Raw genomic sequence first — 26410 nt, forward strand, 5'->3', positions numbered from 1 at the left:
TTCCCAATTTTCTAAGAAAGCGCCATATTGATTTCCAAAGTGGTTGTACAAGCTTGCATTCCCACCAGCAGTGGAGGAGAGTTCCCCTAGCTCCACATCCTCTCCAGCATAAGGTGTCTTCAGTGTTTTTGATCTTAGCCATTCTGACAGGTGTAAGGTGGTATCTCAGAGTTGTTTTGATTTGCATTTCCCTGATGATTAGGGATGTTGAGCAATTCCTTAAATGTCTTTCAGCCATTTGAGTTTCCTCTGTTGAGAATTCTCTGTTTAGCTCTATAGCCCATTTCTTAATTGGACTGTTGGGCATTTTGATGTCTAATTTCTTGAGTTCCTTATATATTCTGGATATCAGTCCTCTGTCAGATGTGGGGTTGGTGAAGATCTTTTCCCATTCTGTAGGCTGTCTCTTTGTCTGGCTATCTTTTAAAGGGATAGCTACAAGGGTTACAAGGGAAGAAATTAAACCAACAAGAGATTTAAGGAAAAGGCAAAGAATATGTGTACTATTTTATGTGATTAGTAATATCTGGACATGATTAGTCAGTTAACAGCTTTTTTCTGTGAATCACCTGAATCTCAGGACCTATACATAATTAGTTCACTGAACCTAAAATCTTGCATTAAAAACTGGTGTAGAAATAAACACAAAGTGTTCATTGCTTTTTGAATCAGAGCGGGGAGGTGCCGGTGGAGGAAGCTTAGGGCAACATCGGTGCTATTGATCTCTTGAAGGACTAAGATATACCCAGGCCAGACACCTGCTCTATCACTTCTGGTTCACTACAATTCTTCTGAAGGGTTTTGATCTAACAAGGCCAGGTACCTGCAATTCCACTCTGTGAAAGTTCTAAAAGGACACTTTGTCTGACCAACTTTCTCTTGTCAATGGCTAAGGATGGAGAACAAGACCTCTAAGTGTCTACAGTCCACATGGAACAGTAGACCTAGTTATGAAGCATATTTAGTATGTTTCTAATCATAAAAATTGTACAGTTAAATAAGAAACCATCTTCTAGATTATCCACAGTTATGTGTGCCCATAAGATTGAGATGCAATCATGAGATTACATGTATACATTACATGGAGATGCACGGTAAATGGGGAGAATCAGAGCTGTTATTGCACAAGAAGTTTACAACAAGAGACAGCCAGTTCATTCAAAAGGCAGTAATTCCATAACACCTTGTGTGATGGTTTCCTCCAACAGAACCCTTGGTTGTGATGGGTTGACCTTCTGAACACTAGTTGTCACCTGCTCTATACTCCCATGGTCTTTTGCTACCAGCAGCTCTCAATAGACTCAATTGTCTTTCAATTGTGTTTTATTTCCTTGCTAAGTTTTTCCTCTGTAGTTTGCACTTTCACCCTCAATTTACAGTAATATGAATTCACTTTGGAGACTGTCTTCTCAAGATCTTGGGTACATTTCCTTAATTCTTACATTTGTTTGCCTTTTCTAAATAATCATTGGTTCTTTTCAAAAGCAAAACTCTGAGTTCTTCCTTAGACATTCAGCTAACTCTGTAGTTTTAGATTCTCTTTTATGGCAGCTGCTTATGGGTGATGGTTGTGTCATATTCTTTCTGGTCCCTTGCTGTGTTTCGTGAATCTGTTGGAGTAGGTTTGTTCTAACTTCCCTTTCCCCCAAGCCTATTGGGATATTTTGTTTTCTTTGTCTCTTTCTAGAGGAATACCTGCATGAAGCTCAACTAGGGGGACTGGTGAAACCAACCCACCCTTCCCCAGTGTGGACATTTGTATTCACTGTAGTCATCAACACTGCAGTTGTCTAACTTCTGTCCTGCTAACCAGTATGAAGCGTGATCTGCTTGTCTTTTATTTGATAATTTTCCCCACCATCACAGAAAGGAAAGGGAGATGAAAGGCTCTGGGAAAACGACCCTTAGCTGATTGGGAATCGCTTCCTTCTGCAGCCATAGGAAGGGAATCCTTTGTTCTTTTGGAGGAAAGCATTGCTAAACTTTATATTTCATATTGATGAATATATTCACCATCAAACTACTGTGGCCATCAATAAGATAATACACAAAATGGTACTTTTAACATAACTAAAGTATAGCTGGATGCAGGTTGCACTGTTTGGGTCTGCCAAAACACATTGTTTCCATGTTTTATCCAAATGCATGTTTAAATATGTGTTGTTTGGAAGTAGCTCAGAAGTACAGTGATTCTGTGAAGATCTAAGCTTCCCTGCCTTAAGTTCCCAGAAACTTTCCATACCTGTGCAACACACAGAAATGAAGGAAATAATGTAATGCACAAACAAGTCTAAATTAATGCTTCTCGAAGACACAGTGTTGTGGGGTATCCACCAGAGAAGACTGCTTGGACATAGGTTTAAGCCAATCAAAAACCTATATTGTCAGCCTGGGTGTTTGGGATCCCTTTGTAGCTCTGAGACTTTCTGGGGTGACCTTTTAAAACCACATCCTGGGTGGACACACTTCAGCTAGCAAGAACAGTTAGCCAGAAGCAGAAGTACAGGAGCCAAAAAGCAAGGTTAGTCCATTTAGAACTTTCCCAGAACTATGGACTGCAATGGATTAGATGGTGCTGGCTACATTCTGAGTTTTACAGCCTGAATGGTACTTCCATCACAGAGTCAAGTGTGCTGAGGTCTCAGAGCCTGTTACAATTCCTCAGGATGAACTTTGGTGGGATGGAACTTTGGTTTGTCATAGAAACCCTATGAAGGAGGAGTGGACATTGTTTATCCCATGTCTCCCCTAGGGATGTCAGGCCTGATCTGATGGTTAAGTACAGGGAGCCCTACTTGGGCCTCCTAGCAGATCTGGCCTATTCCTTCACGAAAGAGACTTAGAAAAATGGAGGCATGTTTTGTGTCACGGTCCACAGCAGAATCCACGGTGTTTCCTTCTACCTAACTCTAGTATTAAACTGCCCATTTCAGTGTTGGAAACATTACAAGGCCAACATGGATTTACCAACCCCTGGCCTTCCTGTCCACTCAGGTCCAGTCCTTGTCATCAGAAAGATAAGGAACAGCCCCTGTGTAGGCCTGTGTCCTGGTGGCCTTCCTAGATTTTGGAATTCTGTCCAAAAGGCACACCCAGAAACAGCACCCCACAAGCTCCTCCTCCCTAACCCATTAGATCCCTGTCAAGCCCACTTTTGGTGGGTGACTGCAAATTGCCAGGCTACAAAGGGGCTTGGATGTTCCACCCTCCACCAGCCTTTGAGGCAGTGGTTGTCAACCTGTGGGTCATGATCCCTTTGGGGGATTGAACAACCTTTTCACAGGGGTCACATAAGATATCCTGCATATCAGATATTTATATTACAATTTGTTGGAGAACCCTGCATTTAGGGTTGCAGTTTACCATGTCCGGATAGCTCTCTGAGCTCGGCGCAATATGGAGGACTCCCTTTGCAGCAGGACTCCCTCTCTACATCATTTGGATAGTGTCTCTAGGCATGGGTGCCTGACTTATTTGGAAGCTGTCCCTGAGCTTGGATGCCTGACTTAAGTGTGACCTTTGACACAGTTCCCTGCAAATGCTCTCCCCCTGCCCCCCATATGAAAACTAGGTGTTGTGCTCCAGCTGTATGATAGGACCCTGCTGCCAAACACAAATTAGGTGATGCCCCAGCTGCTGTCCCCATCCTACACATTCCCCTCACCCTGAAATAAAGTTGAGCTGAAGCTGAGTCCCGGGAGCTGACTCCGTCACACTCACAGGCCACACGAAGCCCTGCAGGACACCTCTGCTCCCTCTGTCCTCGCAGACTGGTGGCCAATGGACCATGAGAAAAATGGAGACCCCACAATGATTCATAACAGTAGCAAAATTACAGTTATGAAATAGCAATGAAAATAATTTTATGGTTGGGATCACAACATGAGGAACTGCATTAAAGGGTTGCAACATTAAAAAAGTTGAAAATCACTGCTTTTTTCCACTGATTTTGTTTTTCAAGACAAGGTTTTTCTATGTAGCCCTGGCTGACCTAGAACTTGAGATATATATATATATATATATATATATATATATATATATATATATTCATTCATATTCATTCATTCTGTAAGTTCTGTAAGTTCTGTTCCTCCAGAGAATCCTAATACACTGATCTTACTCAACCTCCCTCGTGCTAGAATTACAGGCTTGAGCCATAACACCAAGTCTTTATTTTTATTTATATGTTTGTTTGTTTGTTTGTTTGTTTGTTTGAGAGAGGGTCTCACTAACCGTGACCTAGAACTAGAACCTACTGCTTAAGTCTCCTAGGTACGGATTACACACCAGCTACAACATCTCTGTGCTAGTCCTCTGCATATATGTTACCGTGTTAGCTTGGTGTTTTGTGGGACCCCCCTAACAGTGGGAGTGGGGCTGTCTCTCACTCTTTCACCTGCCCTTGGGACCCTTTTCTTCCTACTGGGTTGCCTCACCCAGCCTTGATATGAAGGTTTGTGACTAGTCTTCTTGTAACTTGTTATGCCATGTGGATATGCCTGGGAGGCCTGCTCTTTTCTGAAGGAAAATGGAGGAATGGATCTACAGGAGAAGGGATGGGGATGGCATTAATAGCAGGAGTAGAAGGAGGGGAAACTGTGGTTGGGATATATGGAAAATTTTTAACTAAAAAAGAAAATGCCTTTAAAAACTTTTTTCCCGTTTCACGTGTGGGTGTGTGTACATGAGTAGGAGTGGAGATGAGCATGGACAGCAAAGGCCAGCAGCACTGGATCCCTCTGGCTGGTGTTACAGCTGGTGAGCCACCTGATGTGGGTGCTGGAAGCTGACCTCAAATCCTCTGGAAGAACAGTCTGTGCTTTCAATCAGGGCCATTTCTCCAGCCCCAACATCTACTTAACAGACAGCAGAACACACTAAAATCCCAGAGAGCACTAGGCTCTGCCTCAGAAGGATTAGCTAGGGGCCCCACAAGTTGAGAAGAGGAAGAATGTCACGGGGGAGGAATGATGTCTCCCCCTACCAGTGAGGAGTCTAAGACTGGCACCTGCTTCTGTCCCACCTCCTTCTCCAGAACCTCCCAGATTGCTTGCCTAGATCTGACCCAAAGGCCAGATTAGAAAGACCCAGGGTAGAGCTGGTTTTCTGATGCTGTGTCCTGCACAGGCCTATCCTAAGTGTTTGTTGAGACAGCTGTGTGGGGGCCTGTGTGGACAAAGGATCGAAGTGGGAGGAGAGGGAAAAAATGATGAGTGAGATGGGGAGAGAACATGCTGGTGTGCGATTCCATTGGAGAGGTAACCTCCAGACGGCTTGGGGTCAGGCCTGAGTGAGAGTCAGCTGATCTCCCTAGATCTGACACTCTAAGTCCCTCCTCAAAAATAATGCACAGTTACTGGGTGACCTGAGTCTTAGTAGAAGCCTTTTAATGATGTCTGTGAGTGGTTACAGCAAGAGAAGGGGAGAGATCAGCCCCTCCTCCTGGCAGGCCTGAGTTCTTGCCATTGAACCCTGGCCACGAAGGTACGTATTTCCATAGGCTGCAGTGTGACTGAGGTAGGATCCAACTTGGAAGGAGCAGGGTAGTGGATAGGACCTGGTGATCAGCAGAAGAGAACTCAGGCCTGGACACAGCCATACACACCCACCTCTCAACTCTGCCCCAGGGCCTCACATCCAGACCTTTAAACCACTTCCCTATACGTGAACACCACCTCAAGATTCCCCAAATCCTCCAACTCCATAGTGTTCATATCCCAAAGGTGACAGACACCATCCTAGAATTAGACACTGATGGAGATCAACACATCCTTGGGTTAAAATTCCATACTCCAAACTCCAGGTGCATTGCTGGTTGCTGAACTGCTCACTCTTAAGGCCCTGTCCTCAAGTTCCGCATTGGCTCCTAGCCAACAACCCTCACACTCCACCCTCAGCTGCCAGCCCCAGGCAGGAATCCTGCCAGGTCTTCACCAGTATTTGTTATCCACTTCAGCCTGGAAGCCCTGGACAGGGGCTGGTTGGCTGCCAATGTGGTCTCCATCAGGTGGGTGATAGTGAAGGCCTGGAACAGGTTCTGCAGGGAATAGATGGGTCCAGGTCAGCCCCAAAGCCCAGTTTTTGCCTGTCTCTCTCTCATCCTGTCTCCTTCTCAGCTCAACCCTCCTCACCTGCAAGTTTAAGGTTACAGGGGAGCTCAGGTTGCCTCGTGAATCTTCTTTCACAGCGAACTGGTGCTCCAAGCGTAACAGCACCATCTTTGGTCCCCAGCGGGCCAGTGTAAGCAGATGTACCTGCGGAGGTAGGTCCTGGCGAAGTCCCGAGAACTGCAGAAAGAAGGGCTAAGTCTAAGGGGATTGGTCGGAGCCTGGCTGGCAATCAGCACTGACTTGCAGGAAACGAAGCTGAATGGGAAGGGGCACTGATGAGTTTGAACTCAATACTGAAGCATATTGCTTACAACAGGGAGGAGCTCACTCCTAAGGGGTCAGACTTAAACTGAGGGTGAACTCAGTCCTCAAAAGAGGGGCTTAGAAGGCGTCAATCGGGATCTGCCTTTCTGCTCTTCTCGCTGTCCCTCACCTGCATCCTTGGTGCTGCCCTGGAGTAATAGGGACTGCCATCACCCTGAGCCAGCACCACCTGAGGGGACAGGACCTCCTTCTCCACCAGCAGGCGGTGCCTTTCAGCTGCATCAGTAACAGAACTCAAAAGCACAAGGTGGCGCCCTCTCACAATTTTCCCGGTCCCTGAGTCCATGAGGGGCTCCAGGAGTCCGAGCTCATCATCTACCAACAGCCTTCTGTGCACCTGCGAGGAGTGGCCAGGAAAGAGTGAGGAAATAGCAAGTGATCCCAGTTCAGAAACTGGGTACAGCCTTGCAGGAATTCCAACAGAAACTAAAGACCAAGATGGGAGTCTGCTGGTAGGGACCCCAGCAGAAGTGAGGCCCAACTAACAAGAGTCCAGGACAAAGAAAGTAAGTGCTTAACAAGAGGATCATCACAGGACAAGTCAAGGCCTGAGCAGGGACTGGATAAGAGGAGGGAAAGTGGAACTTAGAAATACAATTCCAAAGCCAGGCACAGTGACGCAGGCCTGTCATCCCAGCACAAGAAAGGGAGAAGTGGGAAGAGGATGGAACCAGGGCCACAGGCAGGACATGGGTACCAACAACAGCCTCCACGCTTGGCTGGGTCTGGGTGGGCCTCATGGGAGAGACCCAGATTGGATGGGGCTCCCCTCTCACCATGAGCTCCAGTGAGCCATCCTTCAGACTGCTGCCCCCCTGGGAGCAGTCGGTCACCACGGTCAGCTGCATGTGCCCATCCTAGGTGTAAGGGTGACTGAACATGTGGGTCCCTGGTGAGAGCCCACCCTGCCCCAGGTATCTGGGAGGTGCTTCCATGTCTGAGGCAGTGGCAGGACAGGTACCGAGATGTAGATTCGAGTGTTGACAGGATAGTAATTTCCAGCTACCGGTTCAGTCTGATTTAATCTCCAAGTGGGTCGATGATCACGTCTGGGAAGAGGTGTGATATGATCAGATTTGGAGTCCTGCTTCCTCTTCATCGTCCCACCCTCATATCATCACCAAATCCCCATGGCCCTGAAATCCAAAACACCACAGACTCTCCCATGATACCCTTCCCCACCTCTTCAGGATTTCCCTGCCGTTGCTGTCCGTGTAGAACTGTTCATTCGTTTTCATTGGGGTGTTAAAGCGGCTGATGACCTCCTTCCCCAAGTTATCTCTGTGCTCAATGGAAAAGGACCCTTGTGAGTCTCCTACACACCACTGTGTCTGCTCCCCACTCCAGAAAATATGCCACTTACCTCACTGGGATTGGTCCCACTGTCCACTCCAGCTCCAAGTGGCGCTGTCCTGGGTACAGGCGAACCACTTGAGAACACCAGGCTGAAAAATTCTGGTGTACCTCCTGCACCAAGGCTGTCTACAGGCACATTGGAGGGCTGGTGTGAGCCACGTTCATATCGCTAAGAATCCCAAAAAGGGATATCCCACTAACATCCACCTCACAGACTAACTCAGTATGATGTTCTCACTGCTTCTTTGGTTTTATTGTGTGGAAGATACATGTGGAGATCAAAGCATAACTTACAGGAACAGGTTCTCCCTTTCCACCATGTGGGTTTCAGGGACTGAACACAGGTAGGCTTGGTGGAAAGCACCTGTACCCTCTGAACCTTCTCACCAGCTCCACCCTCCCACCCCCACTCCCCACCTCTACCCCTTGCTGATAGAATCCAGAGACTGGCCATGGCCAGCTCACCTCTTTTTTTTTCATTCTGACGCAGAGTCTCAAGTACTTCAGGCTAACCTCAAACTCTGCAGGAGTCAAAACTGAAAACTGGCCCTGAACTCCCGATCCTGCTGCCTCTGTCTCCCCAGTGCTGGCATTACAGGTGTGTGTTACCACGCCCAACAGGCCACACAGCCCTTGACGGAATCCACATATACTTGCTATCCACTATTGCCCCATCTTCCCTCCTTAGAACAGGATTCCAGCTTTGCATGTCTAGTCATCTGTGTGCTATCAGGACCTGTGTGGCCACAATCTGCCCCATGGAAAATGATCAAGGTAGTACGAACAGTGAATGACCCTTTCCCTCTCTCTGGCTCAAATACAGACGTGGTAGCCGGAGCCTGAGTGTCTGTTTGGACCATGAGGGGAAGTTGAACATTAAAGAAGTTTGAGGGACAAGAACTAGACAGAAGAAATGTTGGCAAATGTGAGACCTCCACCTCCCTGGATGTCCAGCCAGACATTCTGTTAGAAGAATGTTTCTATTGTTGTTGTTGTTGTTTTGAGATAGGGCCTCACTATGCAGACCAGGCTGACCTCAAACTCACAGAGATCCACCTACCTCTCTGCCTCTCAGTGCTGGGATCAAAGGCATGCACCACCATGCATGGCCCAGAAGGAAAGAATCTTTTTGTTTGTTTGTTTTTTGAGACAGGGTTTCCCTGTGTATCCCTTGCTATCCTTGGGCTCACTCTAGAGACCAGGCTGTCCTTGAATTTGGAGACCTGCCTGCCTCTGCCTCCCAAGTGCTGAGATTCAAGTCATGCACCATCACTGCCTGGCCTCTAAACCATATTTTAATATAGGTATGTAGAAATTTGCTTAAGGGGGAATCACATCAAATATGAGCCTAAGAAGCCTGTATCTACTCCTTTCCCACCCCAGAAGGAAACATCAGAAAATCATTAGGGGCCACTTGAGACTCTCAAGAAAAATTAAGAGTGAATTATCAAATATATACCCAGATATGTTTTTGTTGCAGTATGCGTGCGCGCGTGCGTGCGTGCGTGCGTGTGTGTGTGTGTGTGTGTGTGTGTGTGTGTGTGTGTGTTTGTCTGTGTGTATGGAGAGAGAGAGAGAGGGAGAGTGAGTATCATTACATAGCCTAGGCTGGCCTTGAACCTGCGACTCTCCTGCCTCAGCCACCCCTGTGCTCTTATCACAGCCCCTCCCTGTCATGGTGGTATGGAGCTAGAACTCAGGCCTTTACTCATATGCAAGTGATCTAAACTACATTCCAAGACATAAACTCACTTTATAGACCTTGGTGAACTCTAAGCAATTATATGCTGCCACCCCCTTCACCTCCAATTTCCAAAGCGAGGAATGGACGTGAACAAGTTGACAGAGATCTTTATAGAAGCAGGTTTTCTCCATCAGCAGTGAAGCCTGGGTCTTTACTCCATATGTAAAGGAGAAGTAAAGCCAGGCATCGTAACTCACTTCCACAATCCTAGCACGCCAGAGGCTGAGACAAGATCAAGAGCTTTGAGGCCAGGCTGGGCTACACAGGAAAACCTTTCTTGAGGAGCAGAGAGATGGTTCAGCAGGTACAGATGCTTGCTGCCAAGCCGATGAACCACATTCTATCCTAGGGACCCATGTGGTAGACTCCCACAAATTGTCCTCTAACACATGTGCACACAGAAACACACACACACACACACACACACACACACACACACACACACAATAATAATATTTAAAATAATAATAAAATAAAGAAGATGAAATAGTTCCCACCAACACCCTACATGTGGCACATCCTGTTCCCACATTCCACATTCCCACCCCTACCCCTCAAACCCACTCATAGTTTCTGGCTACAGACCTTCACCTGATGGATCCGAGCCCAGCGGCTTACAGGCAGTGGTTTAGGATGGCTGGGTCTGAAGATGTAGGCACCAGAGGCCTGAGTGCTCTCCTCATCACCAGTGCTGGCTTTGTACCTGGGACCAGAGTAAATGAGCATCAGGAAGGGGCCTCAGCTCTCACCCGCCCCAGCTCTGTGCACCAACCAGCCCTGACATAGCAGCCCTTCCTCACCAAAAGAAGCCTTGGCTCACAGGGAGTGAGAGGTTCTGTTCCATGTTTTCAATCTTCATCAATAACCCTGTTTCAGAGTCAAATGTAGCCCGGATGTACTGGGTGAGGAAATGGAGCACACATGTGAACAAGGTTCTCCTCGGCAGCGAAAGCTCCAGCCCTCCCTGGAATCACTTCCTTCATCTCGCCCACTGTTGTGCCTGATCCAATAAGAAAACACTATTGTAACCACTGTGCCCGTCAACTTTAACCTCTGGCCACTTCTCTACACACCATGGTCCTCTAGGACTAACTCAGCCCTTTGCAGAGACCCTCAATTCTATACTGATCCAGTCTGTACACCCCACAGCAGCAGAGCCAACTATGGTAGCCTAAAGTGACCCCAGTCCTCACCTGCTCCAGACCTTGACCAGTGTATCATCCAACCCATGAGCTGAATGCCAGAACCCATAAGGCTTTCAGTGACTCACAGAAATATTTTTATATTGTAATAGTGATCATAGCTCAGTTGGCAGAGTGCTTGCCCTCGGCACCATATAAATATGACATGTGGTACATGCCTATAATCCAGGACTCAGGAGGTGGAGGCGGAAGATTAGGAGTTCAATGTCATTTTGAGCTATGTATCAAGTTCAAGGCCCGTCTGGGATCTATGAAACCCTGTCCTCAAAAATTGAAGAACATTTCCATTTCCTTTAAAATCTAAAGAAATGTTGAATAGTAACAATGAACATATCATAATGAGACTTGCATGGACATTACTTATCTTCACAGAAGTATCATCCTATAACTTTTTGTGTGGCATGTCTGCCTGTGTACATGTTTGTGTGTGTACATTCATGTGATGCATAGGAAGGCAAGGAGCTAAAGCTGGCTGGGTGTCAATGGTTCTCTACCATAATTTTTATTTTTTAATCTTTTTCAATGATCTATTTATTTTTATTTTATGTGCACTGGTGTGAGGGTGTCAGATCCCCGGAACTGGAATTACAGACAGTTGTGAGCTGCCAGGTGAGTGCTGGGAACTGAACCCAGGTCCTCTGAAAGAGCAGCTGGTGCTCTTGACCACTGAGCCATCTCTCCAGCCCCTTTTATTTTTATTGTTTGAACGAGGTTTTCACTATGTGCCTCTGGCTAGCCTCAACTCACTACGTAGACTAGGCTGTTCACCTTGTTTTTTGAGACAGAGTTTCTCACTAAACCTAGAGTTCACCAACTCAACAACACTGGCTGGCCAGCAAGCCCCACCAATCCTAACTGTGCCCACAAAGTGTCAGGACTACAGACACACCGCACCACACCATGGTCCACACCATCCTGATACAACTTTTAGTATGTTTTATGAAAGACGGAGCCCAAGAAGCAAATATGCCAGGTCAGGGGACAATCTGCTTTTCTTTATTCCACTAACCTGTGTTTTAGGTTTTTGGGTTTTTTGGGGGGTTGGGTTGGAGTTTTTTTGTTGTTGTTTGGTTAGTTGGTTTTGGTTTTGGTTTTGGTTTTGAGACAGGGTTGCACGATGTGGCTCTGGCTGTCCTGGAACTGTAGACCAGATTGACCTTGAACTCACAGAGATCCACCTGCCTCTGCCCCTCAAGTGCTAAGATTAAAGGCATTAACCACTACACCTGCCCAGGACATTTTTTTTAAAGATTAATTATTATTTTAATTATGTATATAGGTGGGTATATGGACATGATTGCAGGTGCCTATGAGGCCAGAGGAATTGTGTCCCCCTAGACCTGAAGTTACAGTAATTATTATTATGATTATTTTTTTCAATAATGTGTATAGGTGGGTGTGTGGACATGGTTGCAGATGCCTACAAGGCCAGAGGCATTGTGTCCCCCTAGACCTGGACTTACAGGCAGTTGGTTATGAGCTGCTAGACTTGGGTACTGGGAACCAAACTTGGATTCTCTGCAAGAACAGTGCATGCTCTTAACCTGCTGAGCCATTTCTCCAGCTGTGCTGGGTGCTTTTATGTCAACCTGACACAAACCTTGGGTCATCTGAGAAGAGGGAACCTCAATTGAGAAAATACCTCTATAAGATATAACAGCAAGCCTGTAGAACATTTTCTAAATTAGTGAATGATGGGACAAGGCCCAGCCCATGGTAGGTGGAGAAACTTCTGGGCTTGCGGTCCTGGATGCTATAAGAAAGCAGGCTGAGCAAGCCATGAAGAGTAAGCCAGTAGGCAGCACCCTCCATGGCCTCTGCATCAGCTCCTGCCTCCAGGTTCCTGCCCTGCTTGAGTTCCTGTCCTGACTTCCTTCAGTGATGGACTGTTACCTGGAAGTGTAAGCAAAATAAACCCTTTCCTCCCAACTGGATTTGGTCATGGTATTTCATCACAGCAGTAAAAACTCTAAGATACTAGCTCTTCATTTATAACTATTTCTGAGGTGCTGGGGATGGAGCCCAGGGCTTCACAGATGCTAGGCAAGTGTCTGTCACTGAGGTAGAGTCTGAGCCTTCAGCTGTCTCCTTATCAAAGAAGCCTTCCTGAAGCATGATCCTAATTATAACAAAAACCTGGAGTCAGATATTGAGGGTGAAAGCTAAAATATCAGAGAAGCAGAGCAGCTAGCCACCACAAACTTCTTACCTCTGCAAATCCTCAGACTGAATGGGGGCAAGATGCTGTCTCCACCCACCTTATATTCCTGTCTCCACCCCTCTAGTGCTGGGATTAAAAACTTGCACCACCGATGCCTGGCTCTGTTTCTCTTTAGACTGATTCAACCTTGTGTAGCTCAGGGTGGCCTTGAACTCCTGGTCTTCTTGCTTCCTCCTCCAGAGTGCTGGGATAAGTGTGTGCCATTACCACCTGGTCTCTATGGTTAAACAATGGCTAGCTCCACCCTCTGATCTCCAGGCAAGCTTATTTGTCAGAACACAAAATCTCACACATCACCTTCCATGTCCCCTGAACACCTACCTGCCATGGGCCCTGACACAGCTATAGCAATCTCATGGTTACACTAGGTTTACACAACTGCTCCAGAAAGGAAAGTGAGGCTCAAAGGGCACTTTCCTCACTAAAGAACACACAATCAGGAGAGATGAGTGTAAACCAAAGACTGACCCAGAACCCAAGGACCCAGAATCCAAGCAGTTTTTATAACTCTTTAAATTTGTCACAGAGGCAAGGAAGGACATTCAAATAGAGTCTCACCTCATTTTCAATGGCCAAGACATAGGACCTGGGTCTCCTGGGGCTGGCCTGAAGGCTCTGGGCCTGGGAGTTATGGACAGTCACCTTGACCACAGAGTAGATGCTGAAGCCCAGGGCAGGCACTGAGGCTGAGAACACCAGCTCCCATCGGTACTTCTTACTGTAGGAGCTGGGAAGCATCACCACCTTGAGTGAGAGAGGAAGCTAGTCAAGAGTCAAGAAGACACTTCTAAAGCCAGTCATGGGTGCAAGCATCAACCTCAGAGGGTAAGGAATAGACAGAAGAAGAAACCTAGGTGTGACTGGGAGAGGAAGAAGAGCATTTGCCTAGCACATTCTATACCTAGTTCACTGCAGAAGAAATAGGAAGGAAAGGGAGAAGAGGAAGGAGGGAAGAGAGAAGGGGAGGAGGGTGGAGGTATATACAGAGAGAGACTAGGAGTCTGGGAGGAAATAGGAAGCAGAGAGAGACAGGAGGGGGCTGAGAGGTTCAGGAAAGGAGACCTCCTGGAGTGAAGAGGCTGTCCATAAACAGAAAATCTGCTGAGGAAACAGTGAGGTGACCAAAACCCTCAGTCCTAACATCTAAGAGCTTAAGGCAGGAAGATCACAAGTTGGAGGCTAGCCTGGGCTACACAGTGAACGCCTGTTGGAAGGAAGAAAGAGGAGTTCAGAAAGGGAGGGCAAATTCCAAGGGGGACATTTAGAAGGGCTGTCACTTGTGGGAGGGAGTTGTTCATGATGTAGAGACACACAGAAGAAGAAGAAACTCACGGAGATATTACAAGATCTGGGGGAAATGCATTGGGAAAGCAGGGGGTGGGGGGTGTTAGGGTTGGGGGGCTCTCATTGTACAGGCTCACATTACTGGGCACAGTCTTTCCATTAGGGTCCTCCACAAAGAAGATGCCTTCACTGACTGGCAGTCGGACCATCTGATGCACCTTCCGGCCCAGGGGGTTGTAAACAGTTACCTGGAACTATGGCAGGAAGGGCAGAGTCACAACAGGCCTCCAAACCCATCTAGTGGAGCATCTTCCCACACAGTCCTGGCCTTCCAGGACAAGCCATGCCCCTTGTGATGAACTATGCTGTCCCAGTTTCCCTGTACCCAAAATGGCCCTCCAAACATAACTTATGTAAGCGCTCCATCCTCTTCACTGCAGGCTTCACCTTCTGGAGCTCTCTCTGTCCCACCTGCCTCCCAGCCCTACTCACTTGGTCAGAGTTCTGGCTGACTGGGCAGATGCTGATGTTGAGCTCGCGGCAGAATGAGAAGTTCTGTTTGTAGAAGCTGAGCCGCGCCAGAGCGTTGCTCACCAAAACCTGGTGAGGATCACCAAAAGACCTGCATCCAAGGTCTGCACCCCAGGAAGCCTGGTCGTGCCCTTACCAAGACCCAGTCTCTCCTACCTAGACCCAGCCCCATTTCCTATAAGCTCCACCCCTTCTCTCCCAAGCAGGGCCCCCTCCTCCTCCCAAAACCCCACCCCTAAGAGTACTCTGGGGCCCGCCCATCACCCAGGATCATGCCCTTCTTAGTTCCTTCAAGGTCCTGCCCCTCACACCTCACAGGGTCTCCAGCCTGCTGCCAGCTGCCAGCTGCCGTGCATAGTCATTTACAATGTTCTGCCTTGCAGTACCAGTGACCGCATCGTGGTGCTGGAGCACAGCCATTGCCTCCTCTGCCAATAGAACATCAGTTGGATGCCATCTCCCACAGAACTCTGAGCCCCACCACTAAGTAAGCACACACACAAAAGGTCGGGTGCAGGTTAACAGGGTTCTTAGGAGATTTAAGAATGGTCTGGAAGGCTGGAGCCATCGATGGCCCACTGGCTAAGAGCACTGACTGACCTTTCAAAGGACCAGGGTTTGGCTCCCAATATCATATGTGTCTATATGTCTATAACTTCAGCTCTAGGGAATGTGACACTCCTTTCGGCCTACAAAGTCACCAGATATGCATGTGGTACACTAATACACATGCAGGAAAAACACATAAAAATAAATTTAAAAGAAACAATCTCCAAGTCTCGGAATGTAGCTCAGCGCTCGGTGAAACAGTGCTGTCTGGCATTCAAGAGGTCCAGGGTTCGATCCCCAGCACCACCAAAAGTAAAGTGCCCTAGGGATGGTTTTGGTTTCTAGCTTCAACCCTTCTCTGTCACCCCACTCAATTCCACGGTCCACAGATGACACTCACTAAGGGGTGCACTGTCTCCTGTGCCATAGGGTCCCACGTTGGCTGCGGGACCGGCCAGTGCCTCCAGCTGGTTGCACACCTGAGGAGAAAGGGCTATATTAGGCAGCAGCTTCTCTGGGCCTCCTGGATCCCCACATGCTCACTCACCTGAAGGAAGTTGTAGCTGAGGCGCTCATAGCGTTTGAGGGCCGGTCTGCTAGAAAAATAGCCGGTCCAGAACATGTGGGGGCCGTCAGCATAAGGAAAGAAGTCATCTTCCTTCACAGACCTGCACAAGGGCATTGAGAGCAATCACAGCCCACAGAGCACGCCAACCCCGCCCCAAGCTCCCCAGTCCCCTGCCCCAAATACCAGGTTAGATTGGCCTTGTTCAGCTCCCAGAGGTAACACGTAGGGGTGGAGTAGAGAACATGGACCTTGCTCCCCTCTGCCTGCTGCTGGGGAAAGGCATGTGTGAGCCTCAGGATCTGTACCTTCCCGGGCCCCACAGGCATCCAATAGGTTGAGTTCTCCACATTTTTTTGTTGTTTGCGGGGCGTTTACCCACAAACCCCACAGCTCCCCAGAGTTTTCTTGAGTGCGAGCAGCAGGAAATATTAGATAGAAGGATTTAGATTGTGGAGATAAACAGATAGAAAATAAAGGATAGCCTTGAGAGGGTCTGGAACCTATTCCAAGGGGCCCTGATTGTCTCTGCCCCAGGGTATTTATAGAGACACCAAGGGGCGGAGCAAATAGACCTCCAACAGCACAGCCAAGTGCAGACCATCTCAGACACCTGCACTCAGGCCCGTGGTCCTAACCATCTTTCTCTATGCGGACCTGCTGGGTAAAGCCACGAGGAACCTGAAAATGGGCTCCCACAGTTGTTGTTCTTTTTATTTCTCTATTTAATGTTTATATTTAATGTTTTGCCTGCATGAGTGTCCATGCACCACCTGCCTGCCTGGTGCCCTTGAAAGTCTGAAATTCCCTGGGGCTGGAATTGCAGATGACTGTGAGCCACTATATGGGTCCTCTGGAAGGGCAGCCAATGCTCTTAGCCTCTGAGCCATCTCTCCAGCCCCTAAACACCCTTTCTGAGTACAAAACGGTAGTCAAATGTGGGCATATGTCTTGGCCAAGACCAAACACTGTCCGTCACTCTTAAAAGATTTCAGGGATAATCCTATAATTTTACACAATTTTTCTTTTCTTTTTTATTTGTTTTGTTTGAGGCAATCTCCCCATGTTATCCAGCTGCCCTGGCTGACCTAGAATTTTTGAGTTCAAGTGATCCTCCTGCCTCAGCCTCCCTGGTAGCTGGGACAACAAGCATGGGCAGCTGCACCTAGCTGGTTTACAAAACTTTTTAAATAATTCCAACAGGGAATTATTTAAAACAGGGAGAGGTTGGGCGTGTGCAGCTCAGTTGGTATGGTGCTTGCCTAGCTCCTACAAAGCCAAGTTTAACCCCCAGGACACCTGTAACCCTAACCCTCCAGAGGGACAGGCCTAGCAAAAGTTCAAAGTCATTCTTAGCTACACAAGCAAGCAGAGGCCAGCTTGGGCTGCAGGAGATCCTGTCTCAAAAACAACTAATTAATTAACTAATTAATTATGGAAAAATTAAGTATGCCATGATAGAGTAAAAATGATCTTTTTTTTAGCACTGTCAGACTGCCAAAAGACAGATCTACTTGTCTCTGCTCGCAAGTGCTAAGAAGAAAAGCATACACCACTATGCCTGACTATAAAATGATATATTTTTTTTAATTTTAAGGAAATTGGAATTTCTATCAGCTGACCTTAAACTAGAGATTACCTGGGACACCCAGAATAATCACAAGGGTCTTTAAAATTGGAAGAGGGAGCTGGAGTGTGAAGCCCTTGCCAAGCATATATGAAACTCATACATGAATCCCAACAGGAACAAGAAGAGGAGGAGGAGGAGGAGGAAGAGGAGGAGGAGGAGGAGGAGAAGGAACAGGAGGAGGAGCAGGAGGAGGAGCAGGAGGAGGAGGAGGTGGGACTTTAACTCCAGCACTCAAGGGTACAGGCAGGTGGATCTCTGACTTCAAGACCAACCAGGGATATATAGTGAGATTCTTTCTGTCTCTTTACAAACAGAGAAGGAGAAGTGGTTCAGTGGTTAAGGCCACCAGCTGCTGTTCCAGAGAACCCAAATTCAATTCCCAACAGCACACGACAGGTTACAATTATCTGGAACTCCAGTTCAGGGAATCCAATGGCCTCTTCTGGCCTCTGTACCAGACATGTACAAGGTACACAGATACATATGCACACAAAATACTCATACACATAAAATAACTAAACTTTCTTAAAAGAAGAAACAGGAGGAACAGGAAAAGGACCATGTAGAAGAGAAGCAGGCAGGGTGGACAGGAAGAGGAGAAAAGAAAAACTAGGAACAGAGAAGCAGAAATAACGAGGCTGATCATGGTGGCATGCACCTTTAATCCCAGCACTTTGGAGGTAGAGGCAGGAAGATTAGTTCAAGGTTATCCTCAGGTGTACAATGAGTTTGAGGCCCAACCTAATCCACAGAAAAGTTTGTCTCAAAAAACCTAAAGTGGCTGGGAAATGACTCAGCAGGTAAGAACGCCTGCATATAAGTGTGATGGCCTGAGTTCAATCTGCAGAACTCACAGACAAAACTAGGAACAGCCACCTATGAGCCTGTACTCCAGCACTAGAGGCGGCCCAGATACAGGATGGCTGACTGCCAGCCTAGCTCCAGGTTCAATTCCCAGGGGATGAGACAGACACCATTAAAGCAGGACACTAAACATCTTCCTCTGGCTTCCAAGAACAAACATGGTCATGTGCACCTGCACACACACAATTTTACAAAACTAAAACTAGGGGGCTGGAGAGATGGTCCAGTGGTTAAGAGCACTGACTGCTCTTCCAGAGGACCTGGGTTCAATTCCCAGCACCCACATGGCAGCTCACAACTATCTGTAACTCAAGTTCCAGTGGATCAGATTCCCTCACAAAGACATGCAGGTCAAAAATCAATGCATGTACAAATTTTATAAATTTTTTTTTAAAAAAGAAGAAAACTAAAGCTATGTTGGTCATGGTAGTGCACGCCTTTAGTCCCAGCACTCAAAAGCCAGAGGCAGGCAGATAACTGTGAGTTTGAGGTCAGCGTGGTCTACAGAGTGAGTTCCAGTACAGCTTGGGCTACACTGGAAAACTTGTCTCAAAGAAAAAGGAAAACTAAAGCTAAAGTAACTTTCTCTATTTTAGTTTTGTGTATGATTTTGTTTTTGAAACAGGGTCTTTGTGTGTGTGTGTGTGTGTGTGTGTGTATGTGTCTGTGTGTGTGTCCCAAGCTGGCCTCCAACTCAAAGCACTCCTCAGTGGCCCTAGTACTGGGGTGTACCACTATGCCTGGCTCTTTTTCCTTTATCACCTAACTATCTTGGGCATTTGATTGCAGTGAAAGAGCTGGATAACACACTCACACAGAGGCACACTGACCTGCTCGTTGACCAGGCGGATAAGCTTGTCCATGTTCTTGAACCACATGTTGGCATTCTCATAATGGAAGTCTGAACCCATGGTCATCACAGTGTGGTTGGTTCGGTAATACTGTTGCTATAGGTGAGAAAGCAATCCTCAGGCCAGGGTGTCCTGGACTGTCCCTATACCTAAGTGTCCAAAAGAACACCTGGGGGCTTAGGGGTGTAGTTGAGTGTGAAAGTACTAGCCTAGCATGCTCAAGACCCCAGGTTGGATCCCCAGTACCAAAACAAAACAAAACCCACACTCAAGAATACATGGGGACTATGGCATGTAGAAGCAGAGGGAAACACAAAAACAACCAGTGAGTGGCTGGGGATGTGGCTCAGGCTGTAGAGTGTTGAATCTCCAGCACTGCAGAAATCAGACATGGTGGTGCACATCTATGTTCTCAGCACCCAGGAAATGGTGGCAGGAGGATCAGAAGCTCAAAGCCAGCCTCACCTACATAGCAAGTTCAAGGCCAGCTTGGGCTACAGGAGACCGTATCTGAAAATAACAACAAAAACAGCCAGTAGTTGTGAGGGACTCTAGGGTCCACTACTCAGATGAGGCAACAGGGCACTGAGCCATACTCTCTCATGCATCCTCCTCCTTCTCCTTCTTCATATATTGAGAGCTGCTGGTAACAAAAGATCATGGGATTAAACAGCAGGTGCCAACTTGTGTTCAGAAGGTCAACCTATCACAACCAATGGTTCTGTTGGAGGAAACCATCACATAAGGCATTATGGAATTACTGCCTTTTGAGTGAACTGGCTGTCTCTTGTTGTAAACTTCTTGTGCAATAACAGCTCTGATTCTCCCCATTTACCGTGCATCTCCATGTAATGTGTACATGTAATCTCATGATTGCATCTCAATCTTATGGGCACACATAACTGTGGATAGTCTAGATAGTCTAGAAGATGGTTTCTTATTTAACTGTACAATTTTTATGATTAGAAACATACTAAATATGCTTCATAACTAGGTCTATTGTTCCATGTGGACTGTAGACACTTAGAGGTCTTGTTCTCCATCCTTAGCCATTGACAAGGCAAAGTTGGCCAAAGTGTCCTTTTAGAACTTTCACAGAGTGGAATTGCAAGTTCCTGGCCTTGTTAGATCAAAACCCTTCAGAAGAACTGTAGTGAACCAGAAGTGATAGTGCAGGTGTCTGGCCTTGGTGTATCTTAGTCCTTCAAGAGATCAATAGCACCGATGTTGCCCTAAGCTTCCTCCACTGGCACCTCCCCGCTCTGATTCAAAAAGCAATGAACACTTTGTATTTATTTCTACACCAGTTTTTAATGCAAGATTTTAGGTTCAGTGAACTAATTATGTATAGGTCCTGAGATTCAGGTGACTAACAGAAAAAAGCTGTTAACTGACTAATCATGTCCAGATATTACTAATCACATAAAATAGTACACATATTCTTTGCCTTTTCCTTAAATCTCTTGTTGGTTTAATTTCTTCCCTTGTAACCCTTGTAGCTATCCCTTTAAGAGATAGCCAGAACTTTACAACCTACAGCTGTTGTCAGTCACCTATTAAGCTCACCAAGTCTTTGCCAAGTGTGACTCTTATAGAATCCTTGTCCCTGAGAGTTTGCATTGTACTTTTTAATAACAAGCTGTTAATGAATGAGTATGTATGTATGTATGTATGTATGTATGCATGCTTGGGGAAGAACAAAGGAAGAAGAACTAAGATAGAACAATGAGAGAACAGCAGAAGAAGGGACAGAGAGGCGCTAAGAATGAGAACTGCAAAGAGGCTGTGTAGAGAGAATTGATTTACAGGAATAAAGTGAATGGACTAAAGAGCTCTGTGTGCTTAGATTCACTTGAGATCCCACAGATTAGCATCCTAGCTGCTTGTAGCATCTGTTATGGACCTAGTAGAAGTCTCCACAAGGCAAGCACCCGTGGAGAATTCGTTATTCATGTTTATTTAAGGAGGAAGGGGACACATGCTATGGTGTGCACTTTACAGCACCATTTTGGAGACTGAAGGACAATGTACCAGAGTCACTTCCCTCCTTCCACCAAGTGGGTTCTGGAAATGAACTCAGGGTGTCAAGCTTGGCAGCAAGCAACTTTATCCACTGAGCCATCTCACTGGTCCACTTCTTTGGTTCATTTACTTGTTTTGTTTGGAGACAGGGTCTCCCCTGTATTCCTAAGCTGGCTTTGAGCTCACAGAGATCTGACTACCTTTGCCTACCCCCAGTACTGGGATTAAGGTGTGCACCACCACAGCTGGCCCACATCTGGTTTTCTTTTTTAAATAAGGGGTGCGTGTGTGTGTGTGTGTGTGTGTGTGTGTGTGTGTGTGTTTACACATGTTTGTGAGGGATGCATTTGCCTCCAAACACCTGCACAAATCAGAAGAGTCAGATGTCCCCCTACCCTTCTCCACCTACTCCTTTGAGGCAGAGTCTCTCCCTGAACCTGGAACTTGCATTTTCTTCGCTAGGGTGGAATTCAGAAGCCCCAGTGAGCCTTCTGTCTCTACACCCCTTGGAGCTAGGGCTCCAAATAACTCCCATACAGGAATTTGCAGTCAGGATGACTAGCTTATAATGTGGGTGCTGGGATCTGAACCTCTGGTCCTCATAATTGAGCAGCAAGTGCTCTTAAGTGCAGAGCTATCTCTCCAGCTTCTTGTGTATCCTTCTAAGGAAGAATAAATCCCAAAGGGAAATCCCTTGAAGGCATTCCCCTGGACTTTGGGAAAGGTTAGGTGCCTGTGCCTGCATGCTATGGCCCATGGTCTAGATACCTGTGTTACCTGTAAAGAGGCCAGCTGCAGGAAGTCACTGACCAAAGCAACTGCACTGTACTCAGGACTTTCAGGATCCTCCATTATAGGACGGTCTTCACATAGCACATCCCAGCACAGGTTCTTCGGAGGGTCGTAATTATTGGGGAGCACACCTGTAAACCAAACTGGACTCAGCACTCAGACCTGCCCTGGGGTCAGAGCCTGCCATGTCCTACCCAGAATAGAGTTCTGAATTAGAAAGGGCTAGTACCAAAAGAACACACAGAGCCCAGCTCAAAAAATCATTAAAAATTCTAGGATAATTACAGCTTATCACAAAATCACACCTGGACCCTTCTAGCTTGACATCTTGTGTGACTCCCCTACCCTCCCACATCCTCACCAGTAAAGAGGTCAGCAATTGGGGGCTTCAAGCTGGCACTGGCCCTCCACACCTCCTCCATCTTCAGTTTCTCCTTCCGAAGAAATTTATCTTGATAGTCAATGCGCCCAAGGAAGAAGCCATCAAAACCCATCTGGAGTGCAGAACAGGGGATGGAGTGAATGAGTGCAGTCCTTCTTGCCCAGTTGGGAAAGAGCACAGAGGAAGTGCTCAACTAAAACTAGGTTTTGCCGGGGCTGGAAAGATGACTTAGTGGTTAAGAGTTCTATCTGCTCTTCCAGAAGACCAGGGTTCAATACCACAGCATCTATATGGCAGCTCACAACCATCCATTACTCCAGTTCCAGGAGATCCTACAACCCTACAACCCTCCTCTTTAGGCACTGCACACACATGGTGCACAGACATGCATGCAGGCAAAACACTCATATATATGTATATGTATATATATATATATATATATATATATATTATATGTATTAAATTATACATGGCACATCAAAACACCCATATATATATATGTGTGTGTGTGTGTGTGTGTGTGTGTGTGTATAAAATTATACATGGCATGTCAAAACACCCATATATTAAATAATAAAACTAATAAATAAATTAATAAAGCTAGATTTTCTTTGAGACAGGGTCTCAGTCTGAGGCCATGCTGACCTCAGGCTCACAGTCCTCCTGTACCAGCCCCCCAAGTGCTGACATTGCAGGCATGGGTCCCACAAAGCCTGGATGTGTTCTTCTAAGCTTGAGAAGGGTCAGCAAAGAAGAGGCAGCTTTAAAACCAAACCCTCTTCCACCTCCCTGGTTATGTCAAAGCAAAAAGGAGGCTTTTCCACTCTGCAGTCTGAGGTGAGAATAGGTCAGCACAGACATGAAGCTGGTTTTAAAGCAGGGTGGCGACACTGGTCACTGTTCAGTGGTGGCCTCAACCCTAGCAGGCTCAAGGGAAGGGACCAAACCAGCTGGAGAGAGGCAAAGCAGGACACAGACCACTCAACTCACAGGAGTCAAATTCACCCACGAGGTGGGGTCTCAGCAAGCCAGGTGGGGTCTAGTCCCCGAAATTGCTAGAGAAGGGCAGGGCTTGAGCAGCTAATTGAACAGTTGAACTAAGGGGCAGGTCCAAAAGAAAATAGGGTGGCTGGCACCTGGGCAAACAGAGAGGCCTGTTCTCGAGAGTGGCCGAAAGGGTCAATATGCCAGGCTACACGTGGACGGCCATTGCTACCAAACGTGTCTTGCAGGAAGCGTAGCCCAAGTGCCATCTGGTCCACAATAGCACCATAGTGGGTGGCTCCCTCATCATTCATCACCCAGCCACCATTGACAAACTCCAGACGCCCTGTGCAAGGAATGCAAGGGGGGAAGGGTATCTGTTAGGAACAGGGCCATCATGGGCAAGTCTAGGAAAACAGACCATACTGTTACTGAAGCTGGAGAGGAGGGGAGTTTCCAAGCCAGTCTGCTTAGATCTGCATGACTGGCTTCCTGGGAAGCCACTGTAGATGGGGCCTTGTAAGACACAGGTCTCCACATGAAGAGAGATTCTAAGCAGATAGCACTATAGGTACAGTGTGAACACACTATGATATGACAAAAATCCCAGAGATGCTTGGTTGCCCAGGCCTTCCATTCCAGCATTAGGGAAGCAGGAGAATTTCCACAAGTTCAAGGCCAGCCTGATGTACACATCAAGTTCCAGGCCAGAAAGGGCTATGTAATAAGACACTGTCCCAATAAATAATAGTAGTAAATAAATAAATAATCTCAGAGATCAAGATGGACTGAGCTTCCTCCTTTCACTTCTTGAGGTATGCTCACCCTGGCGCACCAGTTTCCATACGATATCCTGTGTTGCATTTGTCTGCTGCTTCCACCAACGGGAAAAGAAAGCCATCTCCACGTAGATGAAGCGTCGGGTGGGATCCTCCAGTAGAGAGGGGATTACCGAGTCTAGGATGTTCTGAACAGATGCATGCTGAATATCATTTAGGACTGTGGACATGAAGGTCAGGCAGTGAGGGACCACTAGGAGACATACCTTGATACAAGAGTCCAGAACTCATTGTTCTCACCCCAATGTCCAGGTCCCTGAAAAACTGAGAAGGGGCCCCCGACTCTGTACTCACTGCCATAATAGTACTGGTCCACTGTCTTCAGCCAGCCTACATCATCATGTGTATGAGGCAACAGGTACACGTTGAGCATGCCTGGCTTCACTGTGGGACATGTCTGCACAGAGACCCCAGAACATACACATTCCCTGTCAGTAACCGAGAGTTGAGAAGCCAGCAGGTTGGGGGCTCTAAGGTAGAATCTTTGCCTAGCATGTTCAAGACCGTAGTCTTGACGGCCACCATTACAAAACAGGCAGGGAGGTGGTAAAAGCACAGATCTTGAGTCTGGAGTGACAGAGAGAGAGGTCAAAGAGCATAATCTGTCCCAGGCTGCCTCAGGTAGGACACACAGAATATTGTGCTCATAGACACAATTCCCACTTTGCACAAACCCCATAGAGCAGATTTCATAAAGTAACAACTTTAGTAGTAGCTGAGGTGAGCTAAGCATTCCAGACATCAGGCAACCAGCCTGAGATGTGGGGCAATATTAGCTCTAGTTGACAGACTGGCACACCACACCGAGGCATGGTGTAGAGAGGTGACTTGAACCCGGAGCCAGGAAGCTGAGAGGCCAAACTGGGACTCCAGGCAACCTGAAGGGAGATGAAGCTGGGGATGAGCGGCCCCGCTCACATAACTCTAGAAAGGGAAGAGGGGAAGCGCTTCCAGGTGATATAGTAGGATTTGCAAGGCAGGCTTTCCAGCAGAGCTGCCCCAAGCCGGCTTTGGGGAATGTACTGTCACCAAAAAGCGAGTCCATGCAAGTGGAACCATAGCAAGCACAACCTGTGCACAGCTTAGAGCCCTGTCTCAAGTGACTGCTCATCCGTCGCCAGATTAACCACATTTAAGTGCATGCAAAGTCCTAGCACGCCAGCTGGAGTCACAGGAAGTGGATACAATCACATGCAGCCCTGTTCTCAGACGCAGGCCAAACCTTTCCAGAGACCCAATGCACGCACTTAGACCATCAGATCAGCAGCAGTCACCATAGATCTGTGCTACCCACACCTCTGCTTCAACTCTAGCCCAAGTACATTTCCGCCCTCAGGCCCCACTTCACCTTGTAGCCTGCGGCCCAAGAGCCAGGTGTGGCCAATAACAACCAAAAGAGAAAGGAAACAGGCAGGCCAGGCGAACCGAGGGTGCAGGAGCCACCCAGCACTCCCGCCACCAGCACAGACACTAGAGGCCAGCCTTGGTATGCCCATAGTTCCGGCGGCCTCTTCTGCGGGCTTCCCTAGCCTAGCTAAGTACCTGCGAACGCTCCGCCCCCAGAACCCGAGCCAGCCAATCAGCGCGGAAGGGGCAGGGCCTCGGCCATCTACAAACAGAGGCTGTGGAGTTTTGTACTGAGGAATTGGAGCACAGGGAAGGACTGGGTCTGAATCCCACCCCCATTCCACTTAGGGCTCTTTTGGCTGAAGACTTTAGCTGTAAGGCTTTGATAATGAGTGTGAACAAAGGATTCAACTTTTCCAGTAGACAGCAGTGTTTCCTAAGGAATGGAAAGCGTAGATGGGATTCTAGGATATCACACTCTCTTTAGGGCTGGGTCCTGTAAGGGCCTAGCTTGGCTGGAAGCTGGAGTAGAAAACAGTTCTGGTTTGCCTTGTGGGGATTGGGACTTTAACAAACTGCCAGAGATGAGGCACGTAGCCGGGTCTGGACAGAAGCTGATCCTCTTATGAGCTGAAAGGGCCTTGTAGGGGAGGAAGAACCCTGAATCTTCCATACCCTTCCCAACCCCAACCAGTCTATTCACTAATCTGTTGCTCTAATAAGAAAACCCAGGACCAGAGTTTGGTGTGTGGGTGTATAGGTGTAATCTCAGCGTGCTGAAGGCTGGGGCACGAATATCGCCATCCTAGGATA

General features: G+C 47.3%; 1 pseudogene; it reads right to left on the bottom strand.

The window, feature by feature from the left end:
- Positions 1-5370: 5370 nt before the first annotated feature.
- Positions 5371-25746, bottom strand: LOC131911931 (lysosomal alpha-mannosidase-like; annotated as a pseudogene).
- Positions 25747-26410: the final 664 nt, after the last annotated feature.

Source organism: Peromyscus eremicus, chromosome 5 (genome assembly GCF_949786415.1).
Source record: "Peromyscus eremicus chromosome 5, PerEre_H2_v1, whole genome shotgun sequence".
Lineage (NCBI taxonomy): Eukaryota > Metazoa > Chordata > Mammalia > Rodentia > Cricetidae > Peromyscus > Peromyscus eremicus.